The sequence below is a fragment of the Pteropus medius genome, unplaced genomic scaffold (genome assembly GCF_902729225.1).
Source record: "Pteropus medius unplaced genomic scaffold, Ma_sr-lr_union100, whole genome shotgun sequence".
NCBI classification, from domain to species: Eukaryota; Metazoa; Chordata; class Mammalia; order Chiroptera; family Pteropodidae; genus Pteropus; species Pteropus medius.
This window is the reverse complement of record NW_024353909.1, coordinates 4,026,135-4,043,361: the sequence shown is the minus strand read 5'-3', so window position 1 is coordinate 4,043,361 and position 17,227 is coordinate 4,026,135. Positions and strand designations below refer to the sequence as shown.

The 17,227-nt window shown below is 38.0% G+C and overlaps 1 protein-coding gene across 17 annotated transcripts in view; it reads right to left on the bottom strand.

The window, feature by feature from the left end:
• HYDIN (HYDIN axonemal central pair apparatus protein) overlaps positions 1 to 17,227 on the bottom strand; it is a 335,404-nt gene that overhangs the window by 280,509 nt on the left and 37,668 nt on the right. Inside the window, exon 1 of one of the 17 annotated variants that reach the window (XM_039852029.1) lies at positions 9,039 to 9,335. The exons of 15 other annotated variants lie outside the window; for them this stretch is intronic. The gene's annotated coding sequence lies outside the window, so the exon portion shown is untranslated. Of the gene's footprint in view, positions 1 to 9,038; positions 9,336 to 17,227 lie in introns of those variants that run through there. One more of the 17 variants, XM_039852027.1, reaches the window with a different exon arrangement.

Here is a 17,227-nt window from a genome sequence, read left to right as displayed (position 1 = left end):
AATGTGTATGTGTGGGGATGAAGGTGTGTGTGAGTGTGCACATATGTGAGGAAGAAGTTTAGATGAAACATAAATGGGAGAATGTTGGTAACTGTTGAAGTTGGACTATACTATTCTCTTCACTTTTGTGCATTATTTTAAATTTTCATAGTTAAAAATATTAATACACTAAATCAATTTTTAAAACTGGCAAGGGACTTCCAATACTGATAAAATAGACATACTTTTCCCTACCACAAAATATAGCTAAAAATCCTGGACATTATATATATAATAAACATTAATATGATATTATAATATAATATATATTATATATTATATAATTTATAACATGATAGTATGTTATAATATATTGTGTATGTAATATATTATATGTATAATTTTATATATATATATAAAATATAAAGGGAAAATATTGTATGGTATATATATCCAATAAACAAAAGAACAATAAAAAGTGGAGAGAAGAATTCAGACCAGCTAGGAACTTCAGAACCAAAGGAACCCTCAGTTTTCCTTTGCCTCGTATACCCCAGACTAGGCACTGGAGAAGCCAACTATCTGGAAAGGCCAACAGGAACAGACAAAAAGGAGCCCCAAGAAAAGCATGTTCTCTATAGCCAAAGAACCAGGAAAGGGGTAGCCCAGCAAAACAGAAAACTTTTAGACAAAATCATTTTGCTCTCACTATACGTGAGATTAAATAGATTCAAACAAGCACCACCAATAAAAGTAAAGTAGGAACCTAGACTTCCATCCTCGTCAGGTTTTAACAAGGTGCTCCCACCCCCTGCCAATATAGTGTCAGAGAAGGCAAAATGAAAAGCAGACTTTTATTCCTGCTAGGCAGTAATGAGAACCCTCCATCCACCCCATCCACTACACCATGGTGTTAGTGGAGACCATGTGGGGAGTCTGAACTTCCACTCCACACATTGGTAATGAGAAGATCCTCCACCTTCCTACTGAGGTGGTGTCAGAGGAGGCTTAGCAGAAAGTCAGGATGTTGACCACAGCTCAGCAGTAACAAGACCAACATTCCACCCTGTAGTGCCAGTGAGGGCCGTCACGGAAGGAGGCACTTCTGCCCCTCCCAACCAGGGTGGGATCAGCAGTTTTTGATAGTCTGGTTCATTCTATCAAATACGCTCATTTAAACATGGCAGACAAGCTATTTTAAATCCGTGTTTGCCTTACTAAAATATCATAACTTCTAATTTATATGCCATTGATTCTGCCACCACCAGAGTCCAAAGACTGATAGGCTTGCAGAAACACACAGTAAGAATGAATGCCTTTGGCTTCTATAGCTATTATACATGATGAATGTTCATTTGGAGAATTTGCTTCAATTCACACATACACATATCACTCGAAGTAATCTATTTTTAAAGCTTCATATGAATCTTAGGCAATTCATATTGTTCACAACAAATTCATAAATAAATACTTATTAGTATTTATTTATGAATTTGCTGCAATAAAGAAAAGATTGAAATTACCGTTCATTGATAAGTAAAATTCCTTATCTTGGATCCAACCATCAAATCAACAAGGGCTTATGCATATTTTAATATCAACAAAAGATGTAATGGCCCCCTCCTGCTAGTTTAGCAAAAATTAAAATATAAAAAAAAATTTTTAAGCTGCAGTCTATTTCTTAGTGACTCCTTTGTGGAAGAAATCTAAGCAAAGAAAAATCTAGAGTATATTAATATCTTCATAACACAATAATCCTTAATTCAATTGAAATTTCCTCCAGGATGCTGTATCAATTCTTCTAATCTATGAAATTTTCTAATGTGAGAAAATATCTTCTCATATGCCTATAATGAGTTTAGTAAATGGTTTGGTTTTCTTAAATCTATTTATCTTACTTGAATTCAAGAATGTGTACTCAATTATAAATATCCTTTAACAGCTTTTAAACCTTTTTAACAATCTACTCTTGGACTTCTTTTGTCTGTCCAGTATAATTTCCTTCTCCCATTCTCCTTCTTCCTGTAAGGACCCACTGCCCTGTCAAGGGGTTGGCAGATCTGGCCAATCATAGTATTCTATTCTCCTACACTCTGATTGGTCTTGGGTGGGAGCTTATGACCCTAGTAATGACAATCAGAATTCTTTCCTTGAATGACAGCTGGGCATTAGGAAAGAGAAGTTCTTCTTCAGACTTGCTAGGCTAAAAATGAATTTAAAGCTGCTGGCAGCTATCTTCCTCGTCACACAGAGAAGGCTTTCTGCAGAACAAAGGAGATAAAAGCAGGAATGTGAGCAGGATGGATAGATGATAGGAGGGAAGAAAAATGAACATAAGTGAATCCGAGTGGTATTGAAAGCAGTTCTAAACTTTGAGGCCCTGGTATCCATGGCTCATCTTTTGACCCTATGAGCCATCCTAGTGTCCTAACTGAATGGACTAATAAATTCCTTATTTTGATTAAGCTGTATTGAAGTTCAAAGTAAGTTTCTGTCACTTGAAATCTAGAACTCTAAAGTGATAATTGTTACATTTTTAGAAAACACAGCAAGTGATGTTAAAAGATATGGAGAACAGAGATCTGACATCACTGGAGCCTTGACTAAGAGGAGAGAGATGAGTCAGAGGCAATTTCTAAAAAATAATAGTTGAGAATTTTACTGAAATATTGAAAAAGATCACATACAGATTCAAGCCCAACAAATCTCAAGCTATATAGATAAAGGAAAAATTCCATTTCTAGACTCATCCTAGACAAGGTGAAGAAAACCAGAAATATAGAGAAAAATTATTAAAAGAGCCAATAAAAAAAAGACAGGTTATCTTAAAAGGTGCCATGGTGAAATCGAGAGATAATTTCTTAATATAATGGAAGCCAGTAGATGGTAGAATGCTGCATTCAAATGTGCTGGAAGAAAAAACTGCCATCTTTTAATTCTATAACCAGCAAAAATATCTTTCAAGAGTAAGGGAAAATGAAAGACAATTTTAGACAAATATGGGAAGATTCACCCTAGTAAACCTCTTTCACACTTGGCACTGACTGTGAATTTAACCCACAGTGAAACTGAAGGTTCTGCTCTCCAGGATTCTGTTATTCTCTCAAACAAGCCATCCAGTAAGTCACAAGAAAAATGTGTTAACTATTGCTGAAAATGATTAGTATACAAATTTACCCCATTTCAGGTCTCAGTGATGCTCCAAGTTGTCATTCATACAAGTTCATGAATACATGTACATCCATATTGCTATGCCACTTTCCCAAAAGGAGGAACCCAAATAATTTGAACTCAGTAGGGCTCTCATTTGGCCCTGACTCATAATATAAGCCTGTCCTAAGGTACCATGTTAATTACTTTACAAATAGAAATACCATTATCCACATATAAATTTCGCTTCTGAACAAAACAAAAAATCCGTGAGTAGTGACCTCATACTGAACTTGTTAAATTTAGGAACTCATTTGTAAAGGTCAGTGTCCTTTACTGTAAATCCACTTATGCAGATGAGTTTAACCTGCCCTATGGCACTAAGCATAATTAGCCAGCTGCACCCTCATAATAAGGTGCAAATGATTAATTACACCAGCAAATAACTGCTTACTTGTGGGCACAAAACCCCGTACCTAAAAATCATTGAAAGTGTACTTGGGCCTATTCATTCCCATACAAACAAAACACTTATATGCAAGGTTTCATATGTGGACAGACCATCACAGGCTCCACTACTCTGGGGGCCCCCATTAACTCTGCTGGGGGTTCAAGGGAGGCACCACTGGCCGCAAAGCCATATATTTCAGCGGGTGAAGTAGCTCATGGGGTGCTGAATCCTTGTTAAAAATGTCCTAAAGTTAATTTGTTGTAATAATATTTATAAATAAGGTAAAACTTTGGCTTCCCTAGAACCCAAAGTAAATTCTATATTTTTTAGATAATATTTCTGAAATATAATTCTTTTCACAAGCAAGCATGTCAACATCAGTTGTCTTAAGAATAAAAAATACATAAACTAATTTATTGGTGCCCTTGAGGAATTTCAAGGGCTAGTTGAGCTCCCAGAATTTAGAAAGCCATATTAGGTACAACACATTAAATGGTTGTTAGAAATGGTCCCAAAGATCACATTTTTAAAAGTATTCCATTAATCCCTGTATAGCAAGAATAGGACTTGGGAGAAGGCAGAGAAGGGGTAACTACTTCCTAAAACCCAAGTTTAGAAGTCTTCTGCCAGCTGCAAAGCTCTCAGTTTGCAGAGGTCAAAATGACAGGGATAGGGAACAGAATACTAATCTACTTGAATCTGCACAGAACCTTTCCTCTGAAGAACTCGTAGGGCGTGTGATTCTATTCAGTTTAATTGTATGTTGGGGAAGAGGAAAACTGCTTGCCATGATTTTAATTGCAAAGAACACACTATCTTTTTAGGAACCATCTGTTAAATTGTAATTTCAAATAGTGATGTAAAAACATAAATGATTAACAACTACAAAACTTCTCTACCACTAACAGTTTCAACACAATGAGCAATATTGTGAAAGAGTGTGTTGCCTATTCCCTCTCTGCAATATTTCATGATTTAGCAACTGACGGCCTAACATTTATTATAGAATCTCACTCCGATGGAGCTAAAGTCATTAATTAGTATTTTTAGATTACATCCCTGATATTCTTTTTTATTAAACTTTAATTCCCTCTGAGAGTGACAGGGATTATATTAGAAATGAAATGCATAAGGCCCCTTTTTTTTTCCACCTCCTGCTAAAATCTTTGAGGTTTCATATAGTACATATCGCCTATAATTAATTACCAAAGACATCCCAAAGTACTGCAAGACTAATTTTTGGCTCTCAAAAACACAAATTTCTGCCTTCCTGGTTTTGAAATATTATCATCACACTGTTATTATTTTTTTAAAACTACAACTATTGGTAATTGTTTTCAGGCATGAATAAAAATAACTTAACCTTGAAATTTATTTTAATTAGGGACTTTTCAAAGCAACTGCTGAAAACTTGGGTGGATTATTTGTAATAAAAACAAGCATCAACAACATAGCTGTACAGACATAGAATTAGGCCAAGTTATCTAACTTGGGCTTACAATAGTAGTTTAAAGAAATAAAAACACAGATAAACACTGTCAGATCATAATGTATTAGAGCAACTTACATTCGATGCATTTTAGATAGCCTGTTAAAGCAAGGAGATACCATTTAAAAATAAAATGAAAGAGAATTGTGAACTGTCAGTGAAATTACAAACGATTTCTTTCTTAGTCATTTCACTCTAATTTTTCTTTGCAGTACACCAAGTTGATTTTTTGGTATTCATTTTAAGATGAAGAACATCACTTTAACAATATCGTATACTCTGACAAACCTTTCAATTAAGCACAGAACATTTTTTAAAAGCCCACTCTTCTTCCCCATCACCACAGAGGATAAATATGACCCTTAAAAAATCAGAGAACTAAAGCACTTTAAATCTTCAGAGAAATGAAAAGAATGACTGCACAGCTTTTCAAATTAAATTGTGATAGAGACATTTTATATGTCAATTCCTCACTTATCCTTCTCTGGCCAACCACAATCCTTCTGGTCACCATCTTACAATTGTTGTTGCCTTATTTCAAACCCTCATCCTTGCAAGACATTTTATATGAAGAGCAGCCAAACGCTAAGTGCCTCTGCAGTGTTAATGAGGAAACAGATCTTGGAAGAGATCATTGGAGAGGAAGAGACTGCCCTCAGGACACAGCTACTTCTTTATGTTTAAGGATCAGATCGAATATACTGCCATCCCCTGCGTTCTAAACTGTGCTCATCCTAAATCAGTGAGCTTTAACCTTTGAGGTTCAAGTCTCACTAAGAATCAAATAAAAGCTATGAACACTGTCCCTCAGAAGATGAACGTAAAATCTAAAGGTCCACACACCCAAGGTCAAGAATCTCTACACAGATCCCAAAGTGCACCAGTTAACATGGTTTCAATACTCACAGGCTATGTGAGTTTCCTTCAAACTTGATGAGAATTTTCATGTTCTAACTGTTTTTGTTGCTAACTTGGAGGAACATTCTCAAAACTGTTCAGAAGCCTGTGAAACTATATCACTAATTAATAATGGACAATCACTTCCCCTCTACTTTGTGATTGCATGAATCATTTTCACACACGAGGCAGAGGTATTATTATGCCTTCCCCCATAATTCTAAATTTGCTCATATACAAAATATGAAATGAATGTAAAATCTAAATTTATAAAACTTTGAGAAGAAAACATAGAAGAAAATCTGTGTTACCTTGGGCTAAGCAAAGAGATTTAGATAGCACAATCCATAAAATACAAAAATGGTGAATTGGATTTCATCAAAATTAAAAAACTTTGACTCTAAAAGACAGCTCAATAAATAGACAACTGAATAAGACATGGGCAAAAGATAAGAACACATGCTTCATCAAAGAAGAGATAAGATAACACATGTTGTTCAATATCATTAGTCAGCAGGGCAATGCAAATTAAAAACAGAATGAGGTACCTCTACACATCTACAAGAATAAAATTAACAAAATTGTCACACACTGTAGAACAAGTGAAACTCTCATACCACGTTAGTGAAAATGCAAAATGGTACAGTCACTTCAGAAAACAGTTCAGCAGTTTCTTACAAAAGTAAAAATATACTTACCATAGATCCTAGCAATCTCACTCCCAGGCATTTATACAAATATATAGATATAGATATAGATATAGATATAGATATAGATATATAGATATAGATATAGATATAGATATAGATATAGATATAGATATAGATATAGATATGCACGCACACACACACACACACACACACACACACATACATACACTGATACAAATACCTGTATCACTTATTTATTCATAATCACCAAATACTGGAAGCAACTCAAAAGTCCATCAACTAGTGGTACGTCCACTCATTTGAATAGTATTCAGCAATAATAAGGAATGAAATACTGTTACATGCAACAACAGAGATAAATCTCCAAAGCAATGTGTTAAATAAAATGAGCCAGACAAAATGTGCTATGTATTTCATGATTCCCTTTATATGCTATTCTGGAAAACACAAAAACAGAAATCAGATCATTGGTTGCCAGGGGCCAGAGGAGGAGAAAGGAGACTGACTCCAACTGGGTACAGGGGAAGTTTTTGACCAAATGGAATCATTTTATACATTTATATGGTTATAAGACTCACAGAACTATACACCTGAAATGAGTGAATTTTATAGTGTGTAAATTATACATAATAAACTTGACATTAAAAAATAGCTAAGAACATACTGGGAGAAAATATCGATTTAAAATATATCTCAATATAGTGTGAAATTACCATGGGTTAAGTGCAGTACTGTATATATCCAGGTATGTACAGTACTCCTAAAAATCAATACAAAAAGGATAGTTGAATTTAAATTGGGCAAAGAAAAAGACAGGCAATCCATAGAAAATCAATTATTGATAGCCAATAATCATAAATGGCTCAATTTCACTAGTAATCTGGCAAACATAAATTATAACAAAGTGATAACCATTACTTTCCCATCAGACAGACAAAGTTTTAAAAGACTGATAATACCAAGTGTTGATGCCTATGCAGGGCAAGTACAATCTCTATAATAAGAACCGCCAAAGAGTTATACTAATTGGGATGATGGAATTTCAACTATATTCATACTTGGCTAAATCAAAAGACAGAAAAATAACCTTTGAAATAGTTGAGTGATTGTCTTTGCCGTTCCAGTCAGTGGGCTAGAACGACGTGAGATTGTAGTCTTGAAAATGCTACTGTCATTTTCACCAATGCTGGAACAATCCAGCGAAGACTGGGAGACCACGGAAGTTACACATGAATGATTCTAAGGATTTACCAGCCCGCCAAACAGAGAGACGTCCAGGCAGCCACTTAAATGGCGATAGCCTCCTCAACATTCTCAAAGCAGAAGTATGAAATGAGCGCCTCAGCGAAATTTAGGACAAAGATATAATGGAAATGATAAATTTATCCTTCTACTAATTTATGGTGACAAATAGGAAAAGTCTATAAATTACAATTTTATGAAATGCATTTAAATATTCCCAGAATTAAAGCTTTTCAATGGTTCAATTCCTAAATTGAGTTGTTCCCAGGTGATGTAAGAAATTTTCCAGGGATGTTTTTGACTGCATTCAACTTTGACCTTAGCACCGACTTCTGAACCCAATACAGTAAAACGTGACTCGACTGTATATAAGCTTACAAAGGTCACAGATCCTGTCTTAATTTTTTTCCTGCAAAGCACTTGGGTTAGTAGTAGACATGAAGTAGGACCTCAATTACTTTAACGAGTAAAGAAAAGGAGAGTGAGAAAGAATCATATAATGAAATACACCTGTCGAAGTATTCTGATGTAAAAAAGACAAGACCAAGTAGAGACAGGGAGCAAGGTGAACAGATGAGCACACATAGAGGACAGGACACCGGGTAACCAGCTAGGTGGTAGCTGACAGTCATAGCAAACGGCCACTCACTAGCCCTGATCAGGAAGCACTTTCCGAGCCCAGACTGCTCAACTGTAAAAGCGGGTTAATCATTACAGTCACTTCACAGCACCCTTATGGCTATGAAATGAGACAGTATAGGTGAAGTACATCTGAGGGTGTACTGCTCTAGCATTTATTTGGTCCTCTCAGTCACCCTGAGAAGGGTGAGGAAATATCGAAAAGGATTTGTCTAAAGTCCCACGGCTAATTAGAAGTTAGAAGCAAGGCGAACACCGGGGTCTTCTATCTCTCAGGCCAACGCTTGGCTACGCTCCCTGTCTGGCCGGGGTCATCCCAAGAACAGGACTCGCAGGTTCCGCTATTTTGGTTGGGGAGCCCCTGGGATGACACTCGGAAAAGCGAAGAGGGGATGCCCCGGCCAGTCCCCAAGCCCCTCACACTATGGCCCCATAATCATTGCGAGGACCTTTGACTCTGGTGCACCCCCTCCCCTATGTCAATTCCATGCCCCATTCCCCGCCTCCAACTCACAGACACCTCAGTCAAGGGGATCCCTACCCGGCTCCCAGCCGCCGGCTCTCTTCCCGCGCTGCAGCTGCCTGGGCCTGGGAGCTGTTGCGATTCGTTGCCACAGCAACCAAGGAGCGCCGCACAGCTTAGCAAGCCGTGCTATGATTGGAGAAGGTAAGCGTCCATAGCAACGACCAGGCAGCAATACTACTTAGTGGGAGAGAATTTGGTTTTCAGGAATTCTTCAGACACTGTCTCTCCCCAAAGGTACCTGTCCTAGTTCTTTAAAGGTGCTTCATGCATAATCTCATTTGTCTTCCCGTGTTGCTGTGAGGGTTCTCATTTCTACAGGAATTTTTAACTTGGAGTCCTTTGACCTCTTCAGGAAGTCTATGAACCCCCTTATGTTATAAACAAAAGTTTGTCATTTACCCAGTAGGATGGTCCATAACTGCAGATTCCTAAGGGAACAAGAACCAAAACCTATTGCTGGATGCCCAAAACAGTCCAAGAAAATAACTTCTATACCCCATCTCCCTTCTCAGAGAACACATAAAAATAGTGCAGTTCTTCCCAGACTTCATTTAGACTGTGGCCTCATTCAAATCCTGCTTTAAGACATCTTTCAAAGAATTTAACTAACTTTTTCATTCATTCATTCATTCAATATTTATTGTTCACTAATTATGGGTCACACATTTGTCATAGAGGCACTTTTCCAGCCGCTGGAGGATAGCAATTATTAAGACAGAGTCCCTAATTTATTAGAGCTTTCCCTATGGTGTAAGAGACAACCAATGAATAAACAAGATCATTTCAGATTGTAATAATAAAATGCAGTGATATGATGAAGAGAGTGTAAGGTGATCGGCCCTGTAGATAGCATGGCCAGGGAAGTTCACGTAGAAGAGATGGCATTTGAGCTGAGACATGAGAAGACACCAGCTATAGAAAAGAAAGGAAGACAGCAAAGCAAACAAAGGAAACAAACTTAAAAGAAAGGAATTTGGGGTATTAGAGAAAATGAAAAGCCAATGTGGCTGAAAAGGAGCGAGCTTGTAGGACTGTGGTAAGATACAGTCAGATTGCCCTTTCCCCAGCTCTTTGAAGGACTAGCTATTTCTCTCTACTTTCTTGCCTCTCCCTTCTCAATCACACCCTATCCAGTCATCCCAGTTTTTTCCTTCATAGCCCTTGTTATTTTTTATTGTCTGTGAGCTCTGTAAGACAGACACTATGTCTATGTTTTTCAAAACAGTATCCTCTGCACCTAAACTAACTGACCCAGCATGGACACTAAATGCATATTTGCTGACTGCATGAATCTCCATATCACAATACTAGGAACTGTGGTAGACTGTGGAGACAAGAGAAAGACACCTCAATCTCACTGAAGCTTAAATGCTTATGGAATAAGTAAATTACAAACTGTATAGACAAATTAAATGTGTGAAGAATTGAATGATTTAGATTCTAAGTGCTGTGGGAAGCCACTGAACAATTCCTTTGATAATTTTTTCATTCTATCATATTTTAGTTTAATTTCACAAATATCAAATACCTACTATATGCCAAGCACTGTTATATATAGCAATGACCAAGAAGAACACCAGTCTTTCCTGTAGAGCTTACAGTCTTTGTCATGCTGTCCTACAGTAGCCAATAGACACTTGTGACCATTGAGTGCTTGGTATGTGGATGGTCTGAATTGAAATGTGGGGCAAGTGTAAACTATGGATTTCAAAGACTTAGTGCAAAACAAGAATGTAAAATATCTCATTAATAATTTTAAGTGATTTCATGTTGATAATAACATTTTGAATATATTTTGGGTTAAATGTGATCAATCATTAAAATGAATTTCACTTCTTTTTTAACCTGATTATTAGAAAATGTTAAATTACATATGTGGCTTGCATTATATTTCTATTGGACAGCACTAGTCTAGTCGAAACTGAATGCTAGGCAAATAAACCAGTAATATCTTATTACGGATGTTAAAACTGACTTTTCAGCCAAGGCACAATAGGTAGCAAATTTCAAATAGAGGAACTAGACCAAGAATTTACAAAGAAAACAGGTTAGACAACTCTTAAGTCTTTCACACACTGAGTATACAAAAGGGTCAGGTGATTAGGGAGAATTTCTTCAAAGAGAGCTGAGTTGTGAGCCCCACCTCATAACCTCCAGTCAAAAGAAGGGGGCTTTGAGAGGACCAGCAGATAAGTTTAATATATGGCTCCTGACATTTAGGGGGTACAGTGGGCTTGTGTCTGAAACCACTTAGAAGTTCTAAAGGGCGAGAGATGGGTGAACTAGTCAGCAGACAGTAAAGGAAAAATTACTTGGTTGGGAATATCCTGTCCCCTTCCCCTAGGATTTGTCAAGGTAAAAAAATACATGGCTGTTTTCTATGGCGCAGATGTGAGCCAATCAACAGAAATGTGTAGGGTCATTTTGGGTCCTTTCTAAGAGGGAAATCTGGTGGAACAAAGAGACCTCAGCATAGAGAAGGGTATTGTTAGTTTCCTTGGGCCCAAGGAAAAGCAAAGAACCAGCCAAAAGAGAGATTCATCTGACCCCATTAAGAGAACTGCAAGGTACAGATGCCCAGTGATGAGGGTAAGTTTTCTGTAAGACTCTTAAAAGTGTCCCACAAGAGGAAATGTCAGCTTAATCACAGCAGCATCAGACAAGTAAGAACTTTTTACCATCTTTCCCTCTCTTCCCTCCTTATGGCCTAATCCCAGAGGGGAGAGAAAACAGTTACCCAACTGGGGGCACAGGTATAAAGGCTGACAATAAACCCAAGTAGAAGACAATAGGAAATAAAAGAAAAAAGGTGATTAAGCTTTCAATCTCAAACTGTAAGTTTCCTGCTTGCAGCAGGCCCAAACTAAAAAAGGGAGAAGCTATAACTTTAAAAGTTTTGATTATCACCTTGGACAGAATATTCTAACAACTGTATTGAGACTGCGTTTTGACACCCAAGAGGGTCCATAAAAGTCTAAGCATCTGACTGAGTTCGCTCAATCTGCCCCACAGAGATCTTTTAAGAGAAACTAAAAGAAAAAATTGAGTTGCTTTATGACTGCAGCCTTCAAGTCATGCTTGTTTGACATAAGCGTCACTTAAGAAATATGAGACATGCTATAAATATAGGCAGAAAAATGTGTTATTCTTGAAGAAAACCGAATAGCAGAAGATGTGTAAACCAAAAAATTGAAGTGCACATTATTACAGGGAGAAAAATAGATTATCTTAAGTCACATAGCACCTTGGCCTTAGACCTCAGACCAGCGTCTAATCCCTCATCCCTAGAGGCCTTGCTGGGGCTGCTGAGAGCTGCAGTCAGTGACCGTGGCTGCTACTCCCTCAGGGCCCATAAGCAGCTGCTGTGCCATGATGGAAGGCTAGTTTGTTCTCAGTGCCAGACAGCCAGGTGGGCAAGCAAACACAGGGAAAAACAAACACAAACACAAAAAGCCATGCATCCAGAAATGGATATCCCACTGAAGGCTAATTATGGTATTAAAAAGTAGATCAAATCTAGGAATTATTATTGTTAGCTTACATTTACCTTTAAGCAAAAAGGCTAACAGGAAGGATGAAGACTTTTCTATTCTTAACCTACCTGACCCCTAAGGAACCTTGCACTTGGCAAGAGTGATGAGGCCACAGTCTTGTTCTTTCTTAGGTATAAGCAAATAAATTGGGTCAATGAGCAGTGAAGACTGTAAAGACTGAGCCTTCTTCAGAGATCAGAATTGTAAGCAGGCCAGTTACCCTGAGGGCCTCCACTTACCTCAGAAAATCCTGGTCCATGGGACCCAGACAGAGGAGGGCGCTGGGCACAAACTTGGGAGGCAGATACCAAAAAATCATGGACTCACCATTTTGTAAAGAGCCTTAGAGATCGATGTGTATAAAACTCTTAGAACACAGTAGTTGCTTAATACATGAGCAATGCTTTTTCTTACTATTATGAGATAACTACAGTTCTGAATTTATTCCTTGTGTGGAGTTTGCTACTTAAACTCTCTGTACTTCATGCAGTTCTCATGTCTGTGAAATAGGGACAACTACTGCACAAGATTGTTGAAGATTAAATAAGATAACAACATAACCTAAGGCTTAATAAATAGAAGCTATCATTTTTATTAATATAATCGCCGCCCTTCAGTTTAGCCTTCTAACTCTTCAACATCACCTCCAAATAGCCACCTAGCGCTAGAGACTGTTTGTATCATTATTCAAAATTCAAAATTCACTAAACCCCAATGTGATGGTATTAGGAGGTGGGTCTTGGAAGGTAATTAGGTCACAAGAGTGGAGACCTCATGAATAGGATTAATGCCCTTACAAGAGTGACCCCCCAAAAAAACTCCATGTGAAGACACAGTGAATAGAAGGCATCTGTGAACCAGGAAGTGGGCTCTCACCAGACACTGAATTTGCCAGCACCTAGATCTTGGACTTACCAGCCCAAACAACAATACCTGGCCTCTGTTTAAGCTCCTTGTCTACATTTTTTTTATTTATTAAGTTTTGACTGAGAATCTACTAAGCACTAAACCTTGTATTAGGTACTAACTATACCCAGATGAATTAGATGCAGTCCCTGCCCTCAGGGGCTCAGTCTTTTATTTTTAGGATGATTACTTCCCACACCTTCTCAAACCTAAGATCAAGCATCATGCCACTCCAATTTTGAACAGCTAAAAATTTTTGGAAACTTCTTCCTGAGTTAACCCAGAATGTGACTCCTAATAACATGTCTAATTCTCTTCTACATGACAGTCCTTCCAGTTTAGAAACCATCCATCATTGTCTTTCCAAGTCCTCCTTTTTCAAACTTACCTGCCCAAGTCTCGAATTTCTCTAGTGGCATGATTTCTAGTCCCTTTATATCCTAGTCATGCTTCACAGGACAAACACCATTAGGCCAATGTCCTCCTTCATCACTGTTCAAAATGAAACACAGCTTTCTCAGGTGCTCTGAGTAGTATGTAGATTACAATTACTGTAAGACGAAATTTTAATTCTTTACTTCCTAAGATAATAAACTCTCATTTTGTGAGTAGCCACCATCAGAATTTTCTGTTGATGCTTTGATGGCATAAACCACAGCCTTAAGAAGACTGAAGGTTTGCCAAAATTGAGACTCACTTCCCCATCCTTCTGCTATTTTGCCTTAGTCAAGGCTCTTGGTTACAAATTAGAGAAATCCACTCAAACTTGCATAGGCAAATGGGAGAATTTGTTGAAGAATTCAATTAAATCATAGAACCTGAAGGCAGTGGGCTTCCATGGAGACGGGAACCAATAAGTGGAAAGTTGAATAAAACCAATGCATTGCTGGTCCCTCTGTCTGCCTATCTCTCTCTGGGCCCAAGTGTCCCTGTCCTTTTGTTTCTGCTTCTCTACGTCTATGTCATTTTTCTCCTTCACCTTGGACTTGTCTTTCTCTACTTCTTTACTCAAATCTTACAACAGTCATCCCTGCAGAACACATATCCATCCTCTCAGTGTACATGCATCCCTAAGTCTCTTAGTGGGTAGTTTTAAAAGTAGCTCTGGACAAGATATGTTTACATCCTAATTTCCAAACTCTGTGAATGTCACCTTATTTGGAAAAAGGGCCTTTGCAGATGTAATTAAGGATCTTGAGATGAGATTATCCTGAATTAACACGTGGACCCTAAATCCACTGACGTTATAAGAAACAGAACAGGAGAAGACAGACAAGTAAAGGGGAGGTGGCGATGGGACTACCGAAGCAGAGATTGAAATGACATTATGACCAAGAAAGCCAAGGGCTACCAAGAGCCATCAAAAACTGGAAGAAGCAAAGAAGCATTCCCCCCAGAGTTCTGCCAATGCCTGATTTCAGACTTCTAGCTCCAGAACTGTCAAAAAATACATTTCTGTTGTTTGAAGCCACCCAGTTAATGGTAATTTGTTGCAGCAGCTATAGGAAACAAATATACTGTCTTAAGTCCAAATTCTTGGGAGAGAAAATCTGAATGAATTAAGCTGACTCAAGTGCAAAATATCCCCCATGTCCAATCACCTTCTGCCAGAGAGATGAGTCACATAGAAAGAATATGGCTGGCCACTCCTGAATGGAGGATGGTTGTCATACTTAAGAAAGTGAAAGTAGGATGGCCAGGGACGCCAAAAGCCATCTACTACCTGGGAGTTCTCCAATCATCCATGTCCCAAACTTCATGTTCCAAACCCCTTTCTTCCATCTCCACGTGCTGCTCATTCAACATATTTGGACTAGCTCTCACTTCTAAATATCTTCATATTTTCCAACTCCCCTGCCACCACCCTACTTCAAGCCAGCATCATATCTTGCCTTGGTCTATTGCCACAGTTCCTAAACTGTGTGCTGAGCCATCTCTGGGTAACACAGTGAACTCACAAGGGTGTCTCAGGATCTTTTAAATTTTCACAGAAATCACAGCAATGTCTGTAAGAAACCACTAGCTTAAGGTGGTTCACGGTTTTAACACTATATCAATATACTACTCCCAGTGATCCAATCTTTTCAAAGCTGGATTTTCAGTAATTGCTATGATAAAAATGAAAGCAAGTACCACTTTAAAAGAAATGTGGAACAGGAAATGAGGGTGGTGGTGCCCAATACAATTCCAAGGCTTGAGAAGATGTGCTATGGTCAACAGGCACTAAATTGTTAAGACATTAATACTTATGAAGCTCTTTGGACCTAATTACTTAATAAATGGAGTCATCAGTTATGTCTTTTGGCCCAGGATACTGTGAAACAATTATTAATATACTAAAAATATTGCTCACCTTTTCACTCTTAGTTTACCAAGAGCAGGAGATGGAACTGACTCCCATTTCAAAGATGAGCCATGTATAACAACAAATCATTAATGCTCCCAGAGAAGAAGGCTAGCTGGACTCTTCTGAATAGAATGACTTTCAGAGATCATTTGTTGTGTCACTTAGAAAATGTAAGTTTGCTTTGCTTCCTCTCATGAAAATGTTTGACATGTTCAAGTCAACTTTACTAGCATATACTGAGCATTTACTGGGCTTACAATAAAAAGCACAAGACCCAGGAAGCAAGTTGGAGACTCAGTTCTACTACCTATCACCTTGATGTCCTGAGGCTAACGTCTTTACCTGTCTGAACCACAATTTCTCCAGCTATTAAAGGGCATGATTCAGTCATTCAAAAAAATGTATTTTTATGAGCCTACTCTGTGCTCAGACTGCTCTATACCATAAAGCAATGTTCTCATCCTTTTTTTCATTATTGTTCCCCTAAGAAGACTTTTTAGATGTTTTTATCCTAATGATGCCTCCTAAATTTTAATGCTATGTATAAACTGTATATCTGTTTATGTACTATACATAATTCTGTGCTTTATACATAAAAAGAGTGAGTGATTTTCTGTGTCTTCAAGAACCAATTTTGCCCCTCAGAGATGATATCACTCCTATTGAGACCGCACATCCTAAGGAAACAAGACACTTCTGCTCTCACAAAGCCTATATTCTAGTATTAGAAATTGGATTAAAATGAAATAAACAAGTAAAATATCAGGAAAAGTGCTATAGAAGTAGTAAAATAGAATGCCATGATGGAGAATGACTGAGGGGACGAGCCAGAGGCCTCTCTGAAGAGCTGACCACCATGGTGAGACAAGCAGGGGCAGCCAGGCATCTACAAGGGAGAAGCCACGAGTGTGGTGGCCTTGCTGGGCAAGAGCCTGGCAAGAGGCAACAGAAAGGCAGAGCACGGAGTAGTCCGGTGACACCACCATTGGATAGTCTTTTTGAAGACTGTTGTCAAAATATTGTTTTTGAAAAACAGCTAAAGAAACTGGATTCTGGGAAAAGGTTTACACGACCAAAGATATCAGATATCTAGATATCTAGATAGACCTAGAAGAGAGAGAAATGTTACATGTAAAGAAATGATATCTAACATTTCTGAAGTACTTACCGTATGCTTCTGTGCATAGTGATTTAACATACATAAATCTTCATAATACATGTGCTACTCTCTTAATTTCACGATTGAGAAACTGAGGCTCAGAAAGTGTAAGTGACTTGCCCAAAGCTACACAGGCAGTAAGTGGCAGGACTTAGGTCTGTCTGACTAGAGTCTAAGGTCTTAACCAAAGTGGCATGACCCCCCAGGGTCCCCATCTAGTCCTCTGTAGCACTCCATC